Source organism: Pseudophryne corroboree, chromosome 2, assembly GCF_028390025.1.
Source record: "Pseudophryne corroboree isolate aPseCor3 chromosome 2, aPseCor3.hap2, whole genome shotgun sequence".
NCBI lineage: Eukaryota > Metazoa > Chordata > Amphibia > Anura > Myobatrachidae > Pseudophryne > Pseudophryne corroboree.
Genome location: NC_086445.1, coordinates 904,735,587 through 904,759,153, shown reverse-complemented (window position 1 = coordinate 904,759,153; position 23,567 = coordinate 904,735,587).

The following is a 23,567-nucleotide window of genomic DNA, read 5'->3' as shown; positions in this document are numbered from 1 at the left end:
AGTGTACAAAGAAGGGCAACTAAAATGGTGCATGGCCTACATCACAAAACTTACCCGGAAAGCCTAAAAGATCTTAACATGTATAGTATGGAGGAGAGAAGGGAAAGGGGAGACATGATAGAAACTTTCAAATATACCAAAAGTTTTAACAAAGTTCAGGATGGAAACATTCTTCAAAGGAAGAGAAGTATTAGAACTCGAGGACATACACTGAAACTGGAGGAAGGCAGGTTCAGGGGAAATTTAAGGAAAAACTACTTCACAGAAAGGGTAGTGGATAAGTGGAATAGCCTCCTATCAGAGGTGGTAGAGGCTAAGATTGTAGAGCAATTTAAACATGCTTGGGATAGGCATATGAATATCCTTACAAAGAATTAAGGTTCAAAAAGGGTTGAGATTACCTAAAGGATAAAAAAAAGGGGCAGACTAGATGGGCCAAGTGGTTCTTATCTGCTGTCAAATTCTATGTTTCTATGTTTCTATGTGTGTCATGTGTATAAATGCATTAATAATGTGCGGCATATTTGTAAGGGAAGTTATGTGTGTAATTATGTGTATAAGGGCACTAATAATGGGGGTAATTCCAAGTTGATCGCAGCAGGAAATTTTTTAGCAGTTGGGCAAAACCATGTGCACTGCAGGGGAGGCAGATATAACATGTGCAGAGAGAGTTAGATTTGGGTGTGGTGTGTTCAATCTGCAATCTAATTTGCAGTGTAAAAATAAAGCAGACAGTATTTACCCTGCACAGAAACAAAATAACCCACCCAAATCTAACTCTCTGCACATGTTATATCTGCCTCCCCTGCAGTGCACATGGTTTTGCCCAACTGCTAAAAAATTTCCTGCTGCGATCAACTTGGAATTACCCCCAATATGCGGCATATGTGTAAGGGATATTATGTGTATACTTATGTGTATAAGGGCATTAATAATGTGCGGAATATGTGTAAGGGACATTATGTGTATAAGGGCACTAATAAAGGTTGGCATAATGTGTAAGGGACATTATGTGTGTACAAGGGCATTAATAATGTGCAGCAAATGTGTAATGGACATTATGTGTATAAGGGCATTAATAAAGGTTGGTATAATATGTTAGGTGCATTATCTTTATAAGGACATTAATAATGTATGTCATATGTGTAAGGGGCATTACTGTGTGGTATTATGTGTATAAAGGCATTACTAATGTGTGGCATTATGTGTATAAGGTGCTCTATTGTGTGGCATAACGTATAGAAAGGGCACTACAGTGTGGTCTAATGTGAATAAAGAGCAATATGGTGTGGTGTAATGTGAATAAGAAACAATTCAGTGGGGTGTAATGTGAATAAGGGGCACTACTGTAAGGAGTAACGTATATACGGTATAGTGGTACTACTGTGTGATGTATCGTGAATTAGAGACACTATAGCATGATAAAATGTGAATAAAGTTGCAGTACTGTGTGGTGTAATTCGAATTGTGGGTAATATGGTGTGGCCATGCCCCTTCCCAGCAAGAACACACTCCTTTTTGTGCGCAGAATGTGCATAGTGTTCCTATTTAAAATATAGTGGGTAGGAGCACCAAAATGAGGACTGCTATGGTTAAGGGGTGATGGTGCTGGGAAAAGGGTGCAGGGTCAGAGGCGGAATTAGCGGTGGTGATAGGGGCACAATATTGGTTAGGGAACGGCTCTGTATCCATACAACACCCCATATACCCTTTGAAACCTTTTAAACCCATTAATATTTTGCTAACTGTCACCCCAATAATAACATGCAATTATTTAAGCTAATTAAAAACTAATTGCTCTGAAACTGCTGGAACAGAGCCGCAGTAAATTCTAAATTGATGCTGCTAAAACTCTTGTGACTAACTGTACAGGAAAAACCTTGCAACTTGCTGCAATTTCACTCGCAGTGTGAAAAAAAAATAACGCAGTCTATTGAATATGCCCGTGTGTGTCCTAGAGTTATTAAAAACACTGAATGAGTGATATTATCTGACTCATACAGTGTTTTAGGAGCCCCAACCATTGGCTGCCTAAGCAGCTGCTTACTGTAGGAGAGCTACTGACAAATTGATGTGGTGCAAGTATTGCCAGGAAAACATGGTCTTTCTTGGAACAAATGGCTGATTCGCTCATGCACACTGAAGATCCTCTTCACTAACAAAAACTCATTGACTAAACTCAATAAAGGATAATAATAAGTCTGTATTAGCCTCAATATGTTTATCTCTTGCCACAAATTATGCTGGAGGGTCTCAATGTTTTGAAAACTAAAATGGGAGGAAGGTCGAGTAACAGAGAATTAGTGGTACTCTATGCAGAATGTACTGTAGATCCTACCATGGGAGCATCTACAATGGGTTCAGGATACACAACAAGCTCCTGGGTCCAGAGGGCCCACATCGCGCACCTTACACCCATAAACCACACTTGCCTCTACCCTGACGCCACAGAAATCACCAACAAAATGGCACCTGTGACATTTTCCTTGAGATCTGTGCACGCTCAGTGGAGGAATCACTGGGAAAATGACACCAGCGCCATTTTCTCAGAGATCTGTGCATGCAAGGTAGACTCTATTCAACACATACACTGGCAAGAGGGGAGGGCAGCACGGAGACTGAACATGGGCCCCTCCTCTCTTAAGCCACCACTGGATCCTACATCATGTATAAGACTTCAGGAAATACACCTGCACATTCTACTTAGAGTGTAAAGCGCTCTACCTAGAATATGGACGGGGGTGTATCATGTATCACGTATTCTATGCAATACATCCCAACACTTTAATAATGCCGGTATGCATGAATACTTACTTAAGGGACAGCTCTTTAAATAAGAGCTGTCCCTTGCGATGTGAGGACTTTCAGTCTGGACTTCATCAAGGGGATGGACACAGTGAGTAGGAATGCTCTATTTATACCAGAAGGTAATAATTGTCTATGGCCAGCATTGATGACATCACTTCCTGTGATCATGATAATTCTTGAAAATAATTTGAATAAAATAAAAGGGTCATATCACAGGAAGTGATGTCATCAATGCTGGCCATAGACAATTATTACCTGCTGGTATAAATAGAGCATTCCTACTCACTGTGTCCATACCCTTGATGAAGTCCAGACACTGACGGACGAAACGCGTTGGGACTGCTTACCGACATCTCCTTTATGAACAGATAAGCCTCATATATTTGTTTTAACTTGTACGTGTGTTTTCTATCCATTCCTATGTCATTGTGTATATTAAATTTATGTATTTTAATATTTGCACTGCTAAGGCTATTTGATTTTAATTGGGAATAAGCTTGTTCCCTAATGATGCCTGTTGAAACTAGGCAGTGACATATTATGATATTCTGATGGTACACACTATGTTTGCTGTTTTTTTTTTTTCATTTACATGTACTAAGCTTCAAATGAGGGCTGTTTGAGCAAAGCTTCCTTGTACCAGAAAAGTGATCCAAGCCGATTTTATCATCCCTCTTATGTGTTTGTTTCCTATTTTTATTGTACTTTCTACACTCTTGGGCGCTTGTATTCACCACTTCTTGCATTTAATTATATGTGTACACCAAAGACATGTACGTTTTATAAGCTGCCACTCATATAACACATGAGAAGTGTTGTAATTGATTCTAGGTGCTGACACATTTAATATTGTCTAGTATCACGAACTGTACCTAAGCGCCAAAGTCTCCACTACTACACACACATATATATATATATATATATATATATACACTGTTCAAAAAAATAAAGGGAACACTAAAATAACACATCCTAGATCTGAATGAATGAAATATTCTTATTAAATACATTGTTCTTTACATAGTTGAATGTGCTGACAACAAAATCACACAAAAATTATCAATGGAAATCAAATTTATTAACCCATGGAGGTCTGGATTTGGAGTCAAACTCAAAATTAAAGTGGAAAAACACACTACAAGCTGATCCAACTTTGATGTAATGTCCTTAAAACGAGTCAAAATGAGGCTCAGTAGTGTGTGTTGCCTCCACGTGCCTGTATGACCTCCCTACAATGCCTGGGCATGCTCCTGATGAGGTGGCGGATGGTCTCCTGAGGGATCTCCTCCCAGACCTGGACTAAAGCATCCGCCAACTCCTGGACAGTCTGTGGTGCAACGTGGCATTGGGGGATGGAGTGAGACATGATGTCCCAGATGTGCTCAATTGGATTCAGGTCTGGGGAATGGGCGGGCCAGTCCATAGCATCAATGCCTTCGTCTTGCAGGAACTGCTGACACACTCCAGCCACATGTGGTCTAGCATTGTCTTGCATTAGAAGGAACCCAGGGCCAACCGCACCAGCATATGGTCTCACAAGGGGTCTGAGGATCTCATCTCGGTACCTAATGGCAGTCTGGCGAGCACATGGAGGGCTGTGCGGCCCCCCAAAGAAATGCCACTCCACACCATTACTGACCCACTGCCAAACCGGTCATGCTGGAGGATGTTTTAGGCAGCAGAACGTTCTCCTTGGCATCTCCAGACTCTGTCACGTCTGTCACATGTGCTCAGTGAGAACCTGCTTTCATCTGTGAAGAGCACAGGGCGCCAGTGGCGAATTTGCCAATCTTGGTGTTCTCTGGCAAATGCCAAACATCCTGCACGGTGTTGGAGTCTGTTTCTGATCGTTTGAGTAGACACATGCACATTTGTGGCTTGCTGGAGGTCATTTTGCAGGGCTCTGGCAGTGCTCCTCCTGTTCCTCCTTGTACAAAGGCGGAGGTAGCGGTCCTGCTGCTGGGTTTTTGCCCTCCTACGGCCTCCTCCACGTCTCCTGATGTACTGGCCTGTCTCCTGGTAACGCCTCCATGCTCTGGACACTACACTGACAGACACAGCAAACCTTCTTGCCACAGCTCGCATTGATGTGCCATCCTGGATGAGGTGCACTACCTGAGCCACTTGTGTGGGTTGTAGACTCCGTCTCATGCTACCACTAGAGTGAAAGCACCGCCAGCTTTCAAAAGTGACCAAAACATCAGCCAGAAAGCATAGGAGCTGAGAAGTGGTCTGTGGTCACCACCTGCAGAACAACTCCTTTATTGGGGGTGTCTTGCTAATTGCCTATAATTTCCACCTGTTGTCTATTCCATTTGCACAACAGCATGTGAAATTGATTGTCAATCTGTGTCGCTTCCTAAGTGGACAGTTTGATTTCACAGAAGTGTGATTGACTTGGAGTTACATTGTGTTGTTTAAGTGTTCCCTTTATTTTATTTTTGAGCAGTGTATATATACACTTTATTTTTATTTTTATTTTAGAGGAATGTCTGGGCAGCCATAGATTTGAATATATTTGCACCTTGATCACATTGGCTAGTTCATCATAGATTGTGGCTGAGTCTCCCTCTGTCAATAATGCTGTAGACCAATAGCCATTTACATACACTATTAGACCAGCTTTGCCCAAATACAATAACATATAGTTGCTGTGGATCTAATCGACATAGGTGTTACAATCTCAGGAGGATGAGTCTGACTGAGCAGCCTTTGAGTGTCCAGATCATGCATAACATGTTGTGACATGTACTGAACATCTGAGTGTCTGTGGATATCTACATTTGCAACTGATAATCAGATCACTTTACAATGAGTCAGGGGCGTTTGAAGAGAGGAGAGGACCTGTGTGCAGCCTCCGTTGCTGGCCCCAACCAGGTTTTGCCTTGTAAACGTTTGCTGCTTTAAAAAAACGTACGCGTTCTGCAGGAGTCTCGGAGCTCCGGCTATCTCGCAAGCCATTACACCCGGCCTGATGTATTTTAGGCAGTCGTCTGATTTATGAGTTTGGGGGGATGTAATAGGGTGTGAGAATCAGAAAGTGAGAGATTTTGTTAGAATTCTCCAATTTTTTTAAAAAGTGGCAATCATTTACATGGCAAAACAAGGTTGATTTTACCACGTAAATGATTGTACATAGAAAAAAAAACACAGGAGAATTCTCCCAAAATCTCTCACTTTCTGATTTTTACACCCTATTACATTCCCCCCAAAGTGTCTGATTGAAGATCGCTATGTATGTACAATAGGCTAATGGCAAACTTTAATAATGATACAATGCTGGCCGGATGACCTACTGATGAAAAGGATCCAATTACCCAATTTCGAGTCAGTACTATTATTGTAAACCATGTACTTATTTACCAGTACTGAGTTTAGGCCAGGGTAGCTCTTAGGTGGGGTAGTATTTATTATGTTCTGTTTGTGTTAACAGGTAGATTGTTTTCAATCAACAGACTTGATGCTGGATTCGTTTCAATGTTGGGTCTGATTGTAATATTCATACTACAGTCCTTTGGCACTGGCAGATCCTTTGATAGCAACTAGAATTAAGCACATTATTAGTCTGGACTGTTAAGGGCCCTACACGCTTGGCGATACCACTAAACGATATGAACGCTCTCGTTCATTAATGAACGAGAACTCATTCATATCGTTTAGTGTGTAGGCACCAATGATGAACGATGTGCGGCCCCGTGCTCGTTCATCATTGGTACCGGTTTGCTTATACATACAGGCCAATATGGACAATCTCGTCCATATTAGCATGCACTGCTATGGAGCCGGAAGACAGGGGTAGCGAAGAAACTTCACTCCCGCCGCCGGGTCGCCCTTCGGCCGTATCGGCCAACGGGCACCTCGGCGGCACATCGCCGTATGTGTAGGACCCATTAGTTGTCTGGCTCTGCTTAATGTGTTATCTTCTCCTGCCCATTACTTCTGTTTGCATTAACACATCTTCTTAGGAGCCAAGACATCAAGTGGTAACACAGCTAAATGTGATTTTGTTTTTACTTTGTGGGTATATATAAGAAAGTTGCTGAAGTGTCTCATCTACGTATTTACATTGCTTAATATTTGACAAGCAAAGTACACATTACCAGTAGTGTTACTATCCATGCAGTCTGCCAGGATGTGATAAAATGAGGACAGACCCAGGATAACTACAAGTAACCCGGGCTAGGATGCATGGTCTGAAACGGTCAAGACGCTACAGGAAGATGTATCACACCTTAGAGAGAGATATAGTGGAGAAGTTGCGCATTCCAATCAGCTTATGTCATCTTATAGACTGTGCTAGATACTGTAAATTATAGATAGAAGCTGATTAGTTGCTTTAGGCAAATTAGATGCTATAGGCAATTTCTCCATTTATTTCTGTCTAAGGCAGTGTTCCCCAATATCGGTCCTCAAGGCACATTAAAGGTATACTTAGTAAAGTGTGGATTTATAGAAGTGGCCATAGCAACCAATCAGTTTCTAACTATTATCTTCTAGAAGGTGCTAGATAAATAAAAGCAGAATTTGATTGGTTGTTATGGCCAACATCTCCACTTCTTTAAACCTGCACTTTAGTAAATTTACCCCTAATAGTCTGGGTTTTAGTGATATCCCTGCTTGATCACATATAGTTAAATTTAAAATAACTGAGGCACCAATTAAGTCACCTGTGCTCAAGTATGGATAGCCTAAAAAACCTAGCCTATTGGTGTGCCTTGAGGACTGTGGTTAGGAAATGGAACCCCTAAGGTTTGATACATCTTCCCCTCTAGAACTAGAAATTGTGTTGGGTGCCGCCTTTCTTGATTAGTACAATACTTATCTTTGCTGTCTTTTTGCTCTTTTTCATAGTTTCTAATCCTATTTTTTTATTGTTTTTTTTTTTTTTTTTTACAGCTACTGGTTTTAATAAACATGTATAACATAATAGCACTAACTGTCAGTCTGTTCCCTATGCATAGCTGCTAACATATCAGAACCCATGGCCAGAAACACAAGTGGTAAAAGGCTAGGTGGATCCTTGGAGCACTATAAATTTCAGTCACGACAGGTTCACTTAACAAAATTACAGGGTTAAATTTACTATGTTTTTCTAAACTACCACGTTTTCTGTGCCTTCAGATACTTTATTTAAAGGGACAATAATATTCTAAACAAAACCAGAAGTGTTTTATATTGTATATTATTATAACCTTTAATCCCAATGGCCGAAACTGACAATTATATAGAAGAGTTGAAAAGTGACACATAGTAAATTCGTATATCTCATAATAATTAGTGATGTGCACCGGAAATTTTTCTGGTTTTGTGTTTTGGTTTTGGATTCGGTTCTGCGGCCGTGTTTTGGATTCAGACGCGTTTTGGCAAAACCTCCCTGAAAATTTTTTGTTGGATTCGGGTGTGTTTTGGATTCGTTTTTTTTTTACAAAAACCCCTCAAAAACAGCTTAAATCATAGAATTTGGGGGTCATTTTGATCCCATAGTATTATTAACCTCAATAACCATAATTTCCACTCATTTCCAGTCTATTCTGAACACCTCACACCTCACAATATTATTTTTAGTCCTAAAATTTGCACCGAGGTCGCTGGATGACTAAGCTAAGCGACCCAAGTTGCCGACACAAACACCTGGCCCATCTAGGAGTGGCACTGCAGTGTCAGACAGGATGGCAGATTTAAAAAATAGTCCCCAAACAGCACATGATACAAAGAAAAAAAGAGGTGCACCAAGGTCGCTGGATGGCTAAGCTAAGCAACCCAAGTGGCCGACACAAACACCTGGCCCATCTAGAAGTGGCACTGCAGTGTCAGACAGGATGGCCGAATTAAAAAATAGTCCCCAAACAGCACATGATGCAAAGAAAAAAAGAGGTGCACGAAGGTCGCTGGATGGCTAAGCTAAGCGACCCAAGTGGCTGACACAAACACCTGGCCCATCTAGGAGTGGCACTGCAGTGTCAGACAGGATGGCACTTCAAAAAATTGTCCCCAAACAGCACATGATGTAAAGAAAAAAAGAGGTGCACCAAGGTTGCTGGATGACTAAGCTAAGTGACCCAAGTGGCCGACACAAACACCTGGTCCATCTAGGAGTGGCACTGCAGTGTCAGACAGGATGGCGATTTAAAAAATAGTCCCCAAACAGCAAATGATGCAAAGAAAAAAAGAGGTGCACCAAGGTTGCTGGATGACTAAGCTAAGTGACCCAAGTGGCCGACACAAACACCTGGTCCATCTAGGAGTGGCACTGCAGTGTCAGACAGGATGGCGATTTAAAAAATAGTCCCCAAACAGCAAATGATGCAAAGAAAAAAAGAGGTGCACCAAGGTCGCTGGATGGCTAAGCTAAGCGACCCAAGTGGCTGACACGAACACCTGGCCCACCTAGGAGTGGCACTGCAGTTTTCTAGCGAGAGGATGAGTGCTTCCATCCTCATGTGAATCTGAACCACTAGCCATGAACATAGGCCAGGGCCTCAGCCGTTCCTTGCCACTCCGTGTCGTAAATGGCATATTGGCAAGTTTACGCTTCTCATCAGATGCTTTTAATTTTGTTTTTTGGGTCATTTTACTGAACTTTTGTAGTATACTTGACGACACAGAGGTAGAGCAATGGACTACTGTACCGTACTGCTATATATATATATACTGGTAAGAATGCCAAATTGATTTCTCACAAATATTTAAAATGCCCGCTCTAATATATATTGTAAATGCCTGCATCTCTTATTACCATATCCCATGAATGTGCGCTATACATCGCAAAACACTGCATCCCATAAGAGAAAACAATACACCCACACATTATCTGAGTTCCAAAGCTCATTGATGTATATATTTGTTATTAAAAGGATATGGATTCAATATATATTGCAAAGTACAGTATACCTATAGTTACATGATTACAACTCACACAGTAAGCAGTTAATACATAAAGTTACATACAGTTACATGCCATTACATACAGTTTCAGTTACAGGCTAGTGATACAATTACCATTCCCTCCAATGCATCTTATGTCTCTCTCTCTCTCAGTAAATAAATACAGGAACTGATCTGCCAGCAAGTCCATCATCGTCTCAGACCTAAAAGCAACTAACTTCCTGTGTGGTCAGCAATGTGTTATCTAGTTTCTGGGGGAGGGATTCACGATGAGTCTCCAGTCCCTATGTATATGGTAATCAGGTTCAGCCTTGAAGACATCCAAAGGGCTGGCATGAGTTTCCTGTTCATTACCTGTTTGGAATATCTATTGTTCTAATAAAAGTGATTTTAGCTTTTATACATTTAATCATAATTCCGTGTTGCAATGTCCTACAACTTAATAACAAGTATCAAATGAATCCACACATTAATCCGGTCGTTTTAACAGTAAACACGACAGGTCTACCTTGTTTCGTTCAAATAATACACATTCATGACATTACTTCATTAGATAATTTTAAATCATCATGATGTCTGGCGCTTGATATTATTATAATTATGTACTGTATGAAATAAGTGTCGAATCCATCTCTGTGGCATGTCCATGTAATGCATGTGTTACCATACATTGCTGTGCTCGCTGCGCGCATTTGCAAGTATAGCGACTTATATGTGTGTAGTTTGTATGTTCTCTTCATGTAATATTTTTTTGACTTCGACAGTCCATCCTTTGGCAGTAAACAATAACTGCCATCAATTATTAACATAAGAAAAAATATTTCATACAATAATCGGTGACCTAGACACAAGTATGTATGCATTTCACAAATCAGACACTTGACTATGTTTGGGGAAGACAGGGAGGAGGACGAGACATCCTCTATATGCACTCGGCGGTCACGGGACCACTGGTTGGGTGTGGGACAACATTCAACCTATAGAGTATGCTGGGACAGTGCTTTGGCCTATAATGTCTGATTTGCGACGAACATTTCACACATACATGTACCTACGTCTTTGTGCACTGATGTTTGGATTTGATTGAGGTTCTGCTGGGTAGATGAAGAAGACACAAACAAATCATGACAGTGACATAGAAAATTTTCATGATCTATATATTCCTATCATTTTCTGAACATTGTTTCCATTTCTGGAACGTATGCTAGGTCTGTTTAATCATTGAACAAGGGTTATAAGTAGTGTCCTTCCTAAATAACATAAACCTTCGGAGTTCGGGGAGAGCCACTCATAAACCTTTCTTCCACATATATTAATGAGCTCTTTATCTGCAATGTGTGAACAGCCATTGTCTGATTTTTTTCTGATTACCTCTGAACTCCATAACTACTAGACCTTTGATTTTTCTCTGATTTTAACAAACTGATCGGCTAATCCTGGGATCCTATAAGCAAATCACTCCTTCCTAGAGAACCAGTTCCAGTCCCACACTCGACTCCTCATAAAAAAAAAACCTTGCAAACATAGAATATCCTGAAAGAAAATGTTTGTCAGCGGGAAAGAGAGAAAAGAGAAATAGAACAAAACAACTCTTGTTCATAACAAATCAATTACAATGACTGGTCTTTCTGCAGTCCTTTAGTACGCTCAGGTAGTGTTCAACAGTGTCGCCTCTCAGTCTTTACTGAACAGAGTCTCTAGTGATACGAGGTTCTCTTTGCCTTGCTCTTTGAACGCACAGTTCACTTGGAACACACAGTTCACTTTGCTCTCCACCTTGCTCTTTGAACACACAGTTCACTTGGAACACACAGTTCACTTTGCTCTCCACCTTGCTCTTTGAACACACAGTTCACTTCGAACACACAGTTCACTTCGAACATACAAACTCGATGAATGTGAGCAATAAACTACTTTGTCACGAGTTCTCTCCGGGTCAGCGACCTTCTTGCAGTGGGACGAGTGGACCCAAGTCTCTCTTTCGGCGACCTTTAGTGCTGTCAACAAATCTTGGTATGGTCCTTCCCACCTGTCTATTAGGCAACCTGAGCGTAAGGACAATCACACAGTCTCTTGGTTCATAATCAAGAAAGTTAGCATTTGGCATACCAGCAATCAACAGTTTCAAGTTCTTTGTCAAGTTCTCAAATGCTGGCTCATCTCAACAAGGTACTGTACTGTCACCTCATTGGTGTATTTCTGATCATTGTGCGGATCTATCATGACATGAGGTTGTCTTCCAAAAACAACCCCCAAAAAAACCCACAAATACCAAAACAAAAACAAATTTCGAAGAGGGTGATTCGTTGAGTGAAGATTTGGGAGTGGTTCCGAAGCTACATAATACTAGTGGCAGTATCTATTATGACAATAGTACAATTTCAAGCTTTGCTCCTACTTCTAGGGGTACCATTATCTACACACAAATTTCTGCACAATTTTTCTTTGCGGTAACCACAGCAGCATCCGTGGCAGCAGGAAATGCTTCTACCCAGTTTGAGAAAACATCAGTGCACACCAATACATAACAATAATTCCTAAAGAGTGTTAACTGTACGAAGTCGATTTGTATTTCCTGCAAAGATCCGTCTGCAGGAGGGATATGGGATGGCTCTGTTGGTATTGCTTTACCAATATTCTTCCTCAAGCAAGTAAGACAGGTCATTGCTCTCTTTACCTGCATGAGAATAGAATCCTGGCGCACACCAGTAGGCTCTCATCAGCCTGCACCTACCCTCTTTGCCTAGATGAGTCAGACCGTGTGCCACCTCAGCTAGACTTGGAAGGTATGCTCTGGGGGCTACTGACTTACCGTGTCCACCTGCCCACAGTCCTGAGGACTCCTGGCCATACCCCTTTGTCCTCTAGACTGCCTCTTCCTGCAGGGAACACAATTTTTTTTTTTTTTTTTCTATAGCGTATTTGCAATGTAGAGTACCATGAGCATAACTCAAAAAAGAAAAGAAAAAAGAAACATCTCTAGAGGAGAGAAGCAAGAAGAAAATGAAAAAGAAAATGTCAGGTTTGCCATTCACCAACAGACATATCAGTGTCTATACAAAATTTCCCTTCACCAGTATTCCCATTCTCCTCCCTTTGTGCATGACAAGGCACACTGCAGTAATACTGGTGTCATCGTGCTGTTGAGATATACTGGGTTCGGGCAGAACTCTGAAGGACCTAGGCATGTGGAGTTTGAACTGTACTTGGGTCCATGTACTGTACCACCCTGTGTGAACGCAAAAGATGAAGAGGAAACTGTAGAGAAACAGAATAGAGGTTGGTGACAGATGAGTTTGTAGAGGTGAAGAAGATTTTATAAAAATTTGACAACTGGATTGGGCACTACGGGGAAGTGATTCTCTACTTGGTCTATACCCCTACAAAAAAATTCTGTGTGTCTTATCTCTACTGGGACTATCCCAGCCATCAATCCAGTGTCCTGTCCATCCTAAGTTCATAGGGAACCCGGTATCTGTGAGATAATTTCCTCTACCTGTGATGGACATGCATTTAGAACAGTAGAATGCGACATTAGTCTTCAAGTTTTGTCAAAGGGTAATGTTCCATTTATTTTGTTCTTCCCATTAGCCGAATCTGTGTTTTCTATATGGCTTATGATTCCTTACTATATGTCCCTTAGTCCCGTCTATGTGTTTAATAATGTGGCTTGTGTTTTCTGTCTAGGGGATCTATATTGACTATGTGTCCTACTACTCCTACAATCTCTGGCAAAATGCCCTTCCTTCCTACAAGTGTAACATATTATTGACCATTAGGGATCTGGGGTTTGGACTGATGGGTCTTTCCTGTATGTGCCAGTATACTTACCGTCCTCAACCTCTCCACCTGTTGTTCTCTGCGCCTAACACTATTCTTGTGATGTTCAATAGCACACTATCTAAGATTAGCTACTGTGACCTTTCCAATTTTGCAAAGAATTCTGCACCCTGACACTCAATGCCTTATTGAGCCCGTCCATTTGCACAGAGACAGCCACCTCCCATTTGCCGAATTAGTGTTTACCAGTGGTCTTATCCAGATGGAGAGTTTTCTATTACTGCAAGAGACAAAAAAAAAAAAAAGTTTAACAAGCTTCTAGGTCATGCGAAGTATTTCATTCAATCCTTCTCATCCCGTACTAAGGGTCTGTACATGGTCCAACAAACATTTCCAAGCTCATCTTTACTAGGGGCATTACTAGGAATGAATACTTCTTATATGGTAACTGAAAGAAATACCCTGGGGTTACCTTGTCTCTGTCCGCTTTCCTACTGGCAAATATTAATGTGCGGACAGGTTTTTCTCCATTTCTGACGTTACTTTCTTGATTCTTTTTTTAATTTTTTAAATTTTTGGGTTTTACTATATATGTACACAAATGATACCATACTTACCTGTTCCACTGGTCTCAGCCACTTCCCCCACAGGCTACTGCTCTTCTTTTACCGGTTGGATACTCCTCTGGGTGCATGAGAAATGGCTGAAAATGATCAGGTCACCTTCTCCTCCTAAATAAAACTTCAACATTCATTAGTACATATATAGGTTACAGTCATATTTTTCATATTTTTATTATTTTCTATAGTTTGTATGCTGGCCGTAACTGCTTCCACATCTACATAAGGCGGTGTACTTGCATTCTCTTTTTTTCATCCTACTTATTTATTGTTGCTACAAGTTCAAACAGTTCTTATATTTCCATTCTTGTCTTATATGACTTTGGTTAGACATACCACCTGCAATACCTTAGGATCAAACTCACCAACCCCTCTTGCTGCCACAGGTTTAAACAATTTATATGTCTGACCCTTTGTTTTTGGGATTTTATCAGACATATCCTTATCCTTAAGTTCTGCTATACCTCTGGTTCAAAGCTGCTCACCTTAGGGAATGGTACCCTATCTTTGTCAGTCATACGTACCCATTCAGACAAAAAGTCTTCCGTGTGTGATCCATATTTACCACACATAACAAACCTCGCTGACCCCTTGGGCCGCGGCTCTTCAACCTGAACCCTGGCTACAAAATGTCCACCGCTTGTGCAATTGGATCCCATCCCGGACTTTTTCCTTTTTACGCAATCCCCAATGCACAATACGAATAGACGGTGAAAGTTCTTAGAGCGCTTTCACCCACTCCTTCTCCGCTGAGTACCACGACTCACTCCAATAGTGACCACCGCGAACCCAGTGAGGCCCCTATCTGGTTTCTATTCACTGGAAGTGTTTAGGAGTGACTTACCTATTCCAGTGAATATACACCGCTGGAGATTTTCCTGAGAGAGACCAGCAAAAACTCCCTATACACTTATACACAAATCACGCTTGCGTATGCTCTACACAGCGCTAATGATACCACGATTTTACGCAAAAGTTCGTAAAGGGGTATCAAGTTGCGCTGTATATATCGCACCCACAAACGCGCGGTCCAATTGCACAGCGTATAGGTACTTGTTACCTATCTGCCATACAACCACGGGTCAATGTAAAAACTGTGACCCTCAGCCCGGAGCGTAATACAAAAACCTTTTTACTTCAATACTTTGCAATACTTATGCACTATCACGCTCCTTTGCAAATCACCTCACGATTTGCGTATTAAACCTTATACTCACGTAAGTCAGCCACTTCATGCCAGCAAGCCTCCTCTTACTTGATGTACCACACGACGGTATCCCGAATTCCCTGGGTTCAAATATCCACTCACTCCTACGTTCGCTCACTCAAATACACTTTGTTTTTCTGTACAGAAAATTTGGATTCATTCAGGTAGGCAGCTTTACCCCAGAGGCAATACAGTTTTTAAACTAAATTTAGAGTAACCTGCTTTTGAAATCTGATAGTTATGTGCTATTGTATTAAATGTCTACTATCCCACCTTTGAACTAAACGACACTATTGTGTGGTTTTATTATGCGCACACAACCCTACGCAAGCTTGCGTAATTACGCAACCGTGCGTACCTCTATGCCACGTGTGCGGCCTTGCGCCACGTGCACATTTTTGTACACTGTCCTCACGTTCCGTACCACGTGTACCAATGTGCGTACGCAATAAAACAAATCACACAACTTCGATAAATGTGAGCAATAAAAACTACTATTGCCCACTAAACACAACACACACTTGTTCCGTTTAACCCTATTACGACTGGGCCAGAACTGCGTTTTGTGCCTTTACGCTTACTTCCTTAAACACTGTTATTTCAGTTTTAACTATATAGCAACACATGTATCCTATTTCACACAGATCTATAATGACTCTAGCAATAATCAATAATTTAAATGATATGATTCAGATTAAATAGCTATCTTGTACACTGATATAAATATACACACAATTATAATAATATTATATATATGTACCATTCACTGGTCTCCTATGAGACTCATTTACCCATTCAGTGCTTCTTATTTGCATATCAAAGCTATGTGCTTTTGCCTGCCTGTAAAAGTGGTTTTTCACTGCTAAGAAAAAGCAGTTACACAGGTTAATTAACATTTCAATGGCTATCCTAAACTAGCAAGCAGATTTAACTAAATCCTGGAGGGGAAAAAAACAAAAAACTTTGTTTATATCTGTACGTAATTCTTACATCAAGTATTCATCTATTAACTCTCACTAGGCCCAGCTGAAACTATTTGTAATTGACTATGGCATGGGTTAAATAAATGCATTGGTAACTCATAAATGGTGTTTGATGTGACCAAGGAAAGCTGATTATTCTGAGCAGTGAAAATGACCTTCCCAAAATGGCCGCTGCTCCTCCCCCTTCCACATCCATGAGGGTTACACAAAATGGTGGACAGGCCATGTGGTTAGTCCAAAATGGAGGACAGACCATGCGGCTTCCTTTGTCACAAAGAAATCACACACCATACAAGCACCAGAAGTTATTTTAGGCCTGAGTTTAAAATAAAAACTATATCAAGGCTATGCAGCAACTTTTAAATATACCTTTAAACCTACTTAAACAGATAAACAATCCAATCTGAATCAAACACAATATGACTTATTTGAACCTTGTTTTGCAACAATAAAAATACATTTTAGCATCTTAAATATTATGAGAAACGCATTGTCCCTTGAAATTTCATATAATTGGCTTACTGATAACACAACAGTACATTAACGTGGATGTTATTTTCATCAGCTTCGCAATGCATCCATCGGAGCCGGTCAATTACGGCTGCGTTTGTAATGTACAGTGCATCATTAAGACCCTGATATCCCGTAAGAGCCCCCATCTAAGAATGCCAAATTGATTTCTCACAAATATTTAAAATGCCCGCTCTAATATATATTGTAAATGCCTGCACCTCTTATTACCATATCCCATGAATGTGCGCTATATATCGCAAAACACTGCATCCCATAAGAGAAAACAATACACCCACACATTATCTGAGTTCCAAAGCTCATTGATGTATATATTTGTTATTAAAAGGATATGGATTCAATATATATTACAAAGTACAGTATACCTATAGTTACATGATTACAACTCACACGGTAAGCAGTTAATACATAAAGTTACATACAGTTACATGCCATTACATACAGTTTCAGTTACAGGCCAGCGATACAATTACCATTCCCTCCAATGCATCTTATGTCTCTCTCTCTCAGTAAATAAATACAGGAACTGATCTGCCAGCAAGTCCATCATCGTCTCAGACCTAAAAGCAACTAACTTCCTGTGTGGTCAGCAATGTGTTATCTAGTTTCTGGGGGAGTGATTCATGATGAGTCACCAGTCCCTTTGTATATGGTAATCAGGTTCAGCCTTGAAGACATCCAAAGGGCTGGCATGAGTTTCCTGTTCATTACCTGTTTGGAATATCTATTGTTCTAATAAAAGTGATTTTAGCTTTTATACATTTAATCATAATTCCGTGTTGCAATGTCTTACAACTTAATAACAAGTATCAAATGAATCCACACATTAATCTGGTCGTTTTAACAGTAAACACGACAGGTCTATCTTGTTTCATTCAAATAATACACATTCATGACATTACTTCATTAGATAATTTTAAATCATCATGATGTCTGGAGCTTGATATTAATATAATTATGTACTGTATGAAATAAGTGTTGAATCCATCTCTGTGGCATGTCCATGTAAATGCGTGTGTTACCATACATTGCTGTGCTCGCTGCGCGCATTTGCAAGTATAGCGACTTATATGTGTGTAGTGTGTATGTTCTCTTTATGTAATATTTTTTTTTACTTCGACACTGGTGGTCAGCAAAATTCTGCACTGTCCTCCTACTATATAATATACTGCGCACAACTAAAATGCAGCACAGGTATGGATGCATAGTAGACTTGACGACACAGAGGTAGAGCAGTGGACTACTGTACCGTACTGCTATATATATACTGGTGGTCAGCAAAATTCTGCACTGTCCTCCTACTATATATACTGAGCGCAACTAAAATGCACCACAGGTATGGATGGATAGTATACTTGACGACACAGAAGTAGGTAGAGCAGTGGACTACTGTACCGTACTGCTATATAATACTGGTGGTCACAGCACTGTCCTCCTACTATATACTAAAATGCAGCACAGAAATGGAGCGTTTTTCATGCAGAGAACGTAGATATTTTCAGCACACTGAGCACAGATATTTGCAGCACACTGAGCACAGATATTTGCAGCACACTGAACACAGAAACTGAGAGAACGCTGCACGTCCTCTCCCTATCATCTCCAATGCACGAGTGAAAATGTTAGATAGAATACGAATCTCGCGAGAATCCGACAGTGGGATGATGACGTTCGGGTGCGTTCAGGTTAACCGAGCAAGGTGGGAAGATCCGAGTCTGCCTCGGACCCGTGTAAAATGGGTGAAGTTCGGGGGGGGTTCGGATTTAGAGGAACCGAACCCGCTCATCACTAATAATAATCATATTTTAAACACAAATCCAGCATTTCTAGTTTATAAATCAAGCTCCTTGCCCAACTAGCAGTTCTGGAAAATCTTTAATCTGCTGACACTATAGATACAAATGCAATAAACCCAGCACTCCATCTTAAAAACAACTGGTCTTTATGCCCTCAGAATACAGGTATAGCAGATCGAGGGTGCGGCACTCACAGACACTTGACGAATATTCCTGACGAAAATCCTTAAAGGAATGATACGTTGCTAGCACTGCTGGTGTCTGTGAGTGATTTGTCAAGTGTCCGTGAGCTTCGCACCCTCGATCTGCTATATATATATATATATATATATATATATATATATATACACATACAGTGCATCCGGAAAATATTCACGGCCCTACACTTTTTCCCCATTATGTTATGTTACAGCCTTATTCCAAAATGGAATAAACTCATTTTTTCCCTCCAAATTCTACAGACAATACTCCATACTGACAACGTGAGATTTTTTCAAATTTATTAAAAATAAAAAACTAAGAAATCACATGTACTTAAGTATTCACAGCCTTTGCCATGAAGCTCAAAATTGAGCTCAGGTGCATCCTGTTTCCACTGGTCATCCTTGAGATATTCCTGCAGCTTAATTGGAGTTCACCTGTAGTAAATTCAGTTGATTGGACATGATTTGGAAAGGCACACACCTGTCTACAGTATATAGAATCCCACACTTGACAGTGCATGTCTGAGCACAAACCAAGCATGAAGTCAAAGCAATTGTCTGTAGACCGTGTCTCGAGGCACAAGCCTGGGGAAGGGTACAGAAAAATATCTGCTGCTTTGAAGGTCACAATGAGCACAGTGGCCTCCATCATCTGTAAATGGAAGACTTTTGGAACCACCAGGACTCTTCCTAGAGCTGGCCTGGCCGTCTAAACTGAGCAATTGGGGGTGAAGGGACCTAGTCAGGGAGGTGACCAAGAACCCGATGGTCACTCTGTCAGAGCTACAGCATTCCTCTGTGGAGAGAGGAGAATCTTCCAGGAGGAAACCATCTCTGCAGCAATCCACCAATCAGGCCTGTATGGTAGAGTGGCCAGACAGAAGCCACTCCTTAGTAAAAAGCACATGGCAGTCCGTCTGGAGTTTGCCAAAATGCACCTGAAGGATTCTTAGACCATGAGAAACAAAATTCTCTGGTCTGATGAGACAAAGATTGATCTCTTTGGCGTGAATGCCAGGTGACATGTTTTTGAGGAAACCAGGCACCGCTCATCACCAGGCCAATACCATCCCTACAGTGAAGCATGGTGGTGGCAGCATCACGCTGTGGGGATGTTTTTCAGTGGCAGGAACTGGGACACTAGTCAGGATAGAGGGAAAGATGAATGCAGCAATGTACAGAGATATCCTGGATGAGAACCTGCTCCACAGCGCTCTTGTCCTCAAATTGGGGCGACGGTTCATCTTTCAGCAGGACAATGACCCTAAACACAAAGCCAAGATATCAAAAGAGTGGCTCCAAGAGAACGCTGTGAATGTCCTTGAGTGGCCCAGCCAGAGCCCAGACTTGAATCCGATTGAGAGCTCTCTGGAGAGATCTCAAAATGGCTGTGCACCAACGCTTCCCATCCAACTTGATGGCGCTTGAGAGGTGTTGCGAAGAGGAATGGGCAAAATCGCCCAAAGATAGGTGTGCCAAGCTTGAGGCATCATATTAAAAAAGACTTGAGGTTGTAATTGCTGTCAAAGGTGCATCAACAAAGTGTTGAGCAAAGGCTGTGAATTCTTATGCACATGTGATTTCTTAATTGTTTTTTTTAAATAAATGTGCAAAAATCTCAAAATCACTTTTTTTTCATGTTGTCATTATGGGGTATTGTGTGTAGAATTTGGAGGGCAAAAAATAGGATTTTAATTACCTACCGGTAAATCCTTTTCTCGTAGTCCGTAGAGGATACTGGGGTCCACATTAGTAACATGGGGTATAGACGGGTCCGCTAGGAGCCTTGGGCACTTTAAGAAATCAATAGTGTGCACTGGCTCCTCCCTCTATGCCCCTCCTACGAGACTCAGTCTAGGAAAATGTGCCTGAGGAGACGGACATATCCTGAGGAAGGATGTAACAGAACAGTGGTGAGATTCTAACCAGCACACACAAACAAGAGGAAAGCCATTCTAACCAAACTTGAACAGGAACAGCAACAGTGCAGGAAAAGTTAAGCACTGGGCAGGCGCCCAGTATCCTCTACGGACTACGAGAAAAGGATTTACTGGTAGGTAATTAAAATCCTATTTTCTCTTACATCCTAGAGGATACTGGGGTCCACATTAGTACCATGGGGATGTACCAAAGCTCCCAAATCGGGTGTGAGAGTGCTGAGGTTCCTGCAGAACTGATTGACCAAACTGAAGGTCCTCAGAAGCCAAAGTATCGAACTTGTAAAACTTAGCAAACGTGTTCGAACCCGACCAAGTAGCTGCTCAGCAGAGACACCCCAGGCAGCCGCCCAGGAGGAACCCACTGATCTAGTAGAGTGGGCCTGTACTTTAGGAACCGGCAATCCTGCCGATGAATAAGCATGCTGGATAGTAAGCCCGATCTAGCGAGCAATAGACTGCTTTGAAGCAGGACACACAATATTCTTGGTATCATAGGGGTCGATTCAATTCACTGACAGTTGAATAGCACCGGGAATTTGCTCCCGGCGCTATTCAATACAGCGACAAGCGACCCTCAATTGTCGGGAATTCTTCTCTCATCCCCGGGGGATGAGAGAAGAAATCCGACAAAAGTGCTGCCGCGTGGCCGGCGCGAGGCTGATTCTGTCGGGAATCAGCATCGTAGCGGGGAGTTAAGTCGGAGAATGCCCGTTCTCCTGACAAATCAACCTGATAAGTCCGGGAGAACGGGCATTCGCCGACTTAACTTGAGCTGAATTGAATAGCGACGGGAGCTAACTCCCGGCGCTATTCAACTGTCAGTGAATTGAATCGACCCCATAGAGAACAAACAGCGAGTCAGATTTCCTGTGATGAGCTGTCCGCTTCACATAGATCTTCAAAGCCCTCACAACATCCAAGGACTTTGAGGTAGCAGAGGTGTCAGTAAGCACTGGAACCACAATTGGTTGGTTGATATGAAATGCAGACACAACCTCAGGAAGAAATTGCTGACATGTTCTGAGTTCAGCTCTATCTTCATGAAAAATCAAATAGGGGCTTTTGTGAGACAACGCCCCCAGTTCCGACACACACCTTGCAGAAGCTAAGGCCAACAGTGTAATGCTCTTCCACGTAAGAAACTTTACGTCAACCTCCTGTAAAGGCTCAAACCATTCCGATTGTAGGAACTGCAACACCACGTTAAGATCCCAAGGTGCAGTGGGAGGCACAAAGGGTGGTTGGATGTGCAGAACCCCATTCAAGAACATCTGAACCTAAGGGAGGGAAGCCAATTGTTTCTGGAAGAAAGTGGATAAGGCCAAAATCTGGATCTTCAAGGAGCCCAAACGCAGGCTCACATCCACACCTGATTTTTGAAAAAGGAGAAAACGTTCCAGCTGAAATTCCACTGCAGGAAATTTCCTGTTTTCACACCACGAGACATATTTTTTCCAAATATGGAGGTAATGTTTAGACGTTACCCCTTTCCTGGCTTGGATCAGGGTTGGAATAACCTTGTCCGGAATGCCTTTCGGGGCCAAAATTTGACGCTCAACTTCCATGCCATCAAACGTAGCCGTGGTAAGTCTTGATAGACGAACGGCTCCTGTTGTGGAAGATCCTCAAAAAAATGCAAAATCATGCACTTGGGTCTCAAAAATCCTAAAGCTAAATACAGTATTAATGGCACTATACTGGAAACTACTGAGGAGGAAAGGGATCTAGGAGTCACTATTTCAGATGACTTAAAGGCAGGTAAGCAATGTAACAAGGCAATGAGGAAGGCTAGTCAGATGCTTGGCTGCATTGGGAGAGGAATCAGCAGCAGAAAGAAAGAAGTAATAATGCCACTGTATAGGTCATTGGTACGGCCTCATCTAGAATACTGTATTCAGTTCTGGAGGCCATATCTTCAAAAGGATATTAATACATTAGAAACTGTACAAAGGAGGGCAACTAAAATGGTGCATGGCCTACATCACAAAACATACCCAGAAAGACTAAGAAATCTCAATATGTATAGTTTGGAGCAGAGAAGGGAAAGGGGGGACATGATAGAAACTTTCAAATATATCAAGGGTTTTAACAAAGTCCAGGAGGGAAACATTCTCCAAATGAAGAGAAGCAATAGGACACGAGGACATGCACTGAGACTGGAGGGGGGGAGGTTCAGGGGAAATTTGCGGAAAAATTATTTCACAGAAAGGGTAGTGGACAAGTGGAATAGCCTCCCATCAGAGGTGGTAGAGGCTAAGACAGTAGAGCAATTTAAACATGCATGGGATAGACATAAGGATATCCTTACAAAGAAATAAGGATCAAATAAGGTTAGAGATAAAAATAATATAATAAAAAAAAAAAAAAAAAAGAAAGGGGCAGACTAGGTGGGCCAAGTGGTTCTTATCTGCCAACAAATTCTATGTTTCTATGTTATGTTTCTATCCTCTCAAAGAGGTAGAGGCCACGGGTCCTCTAGGAGCATCTCCAAGAGATCCGCGTACCAGGCCCTTCTTGGCCAATCCAGAGCAATGAGAATTGCTTGAACCTTTCCTTCTTTATTCTTTTGAGAATTCTTGGGATCAGTGGAAGAGGTGGAAACACGTAAACCATCTGGTAGGCCCATGGAGTCACCCGAGCGTCCACCGCCACTGCATGCGGGTCCCTCGACCTGGAACAATACCGCTTTAGCTTCTTGTTGAGACGAGAGGCCATCATGTCTATTTGTGGAATTCCCCACCAACGTGTTAAGGACTTGAACACCTGCGGGTGAAGGCCCCACTCTCACAGGTGGAGGTCATGTCTGCTGAGGAA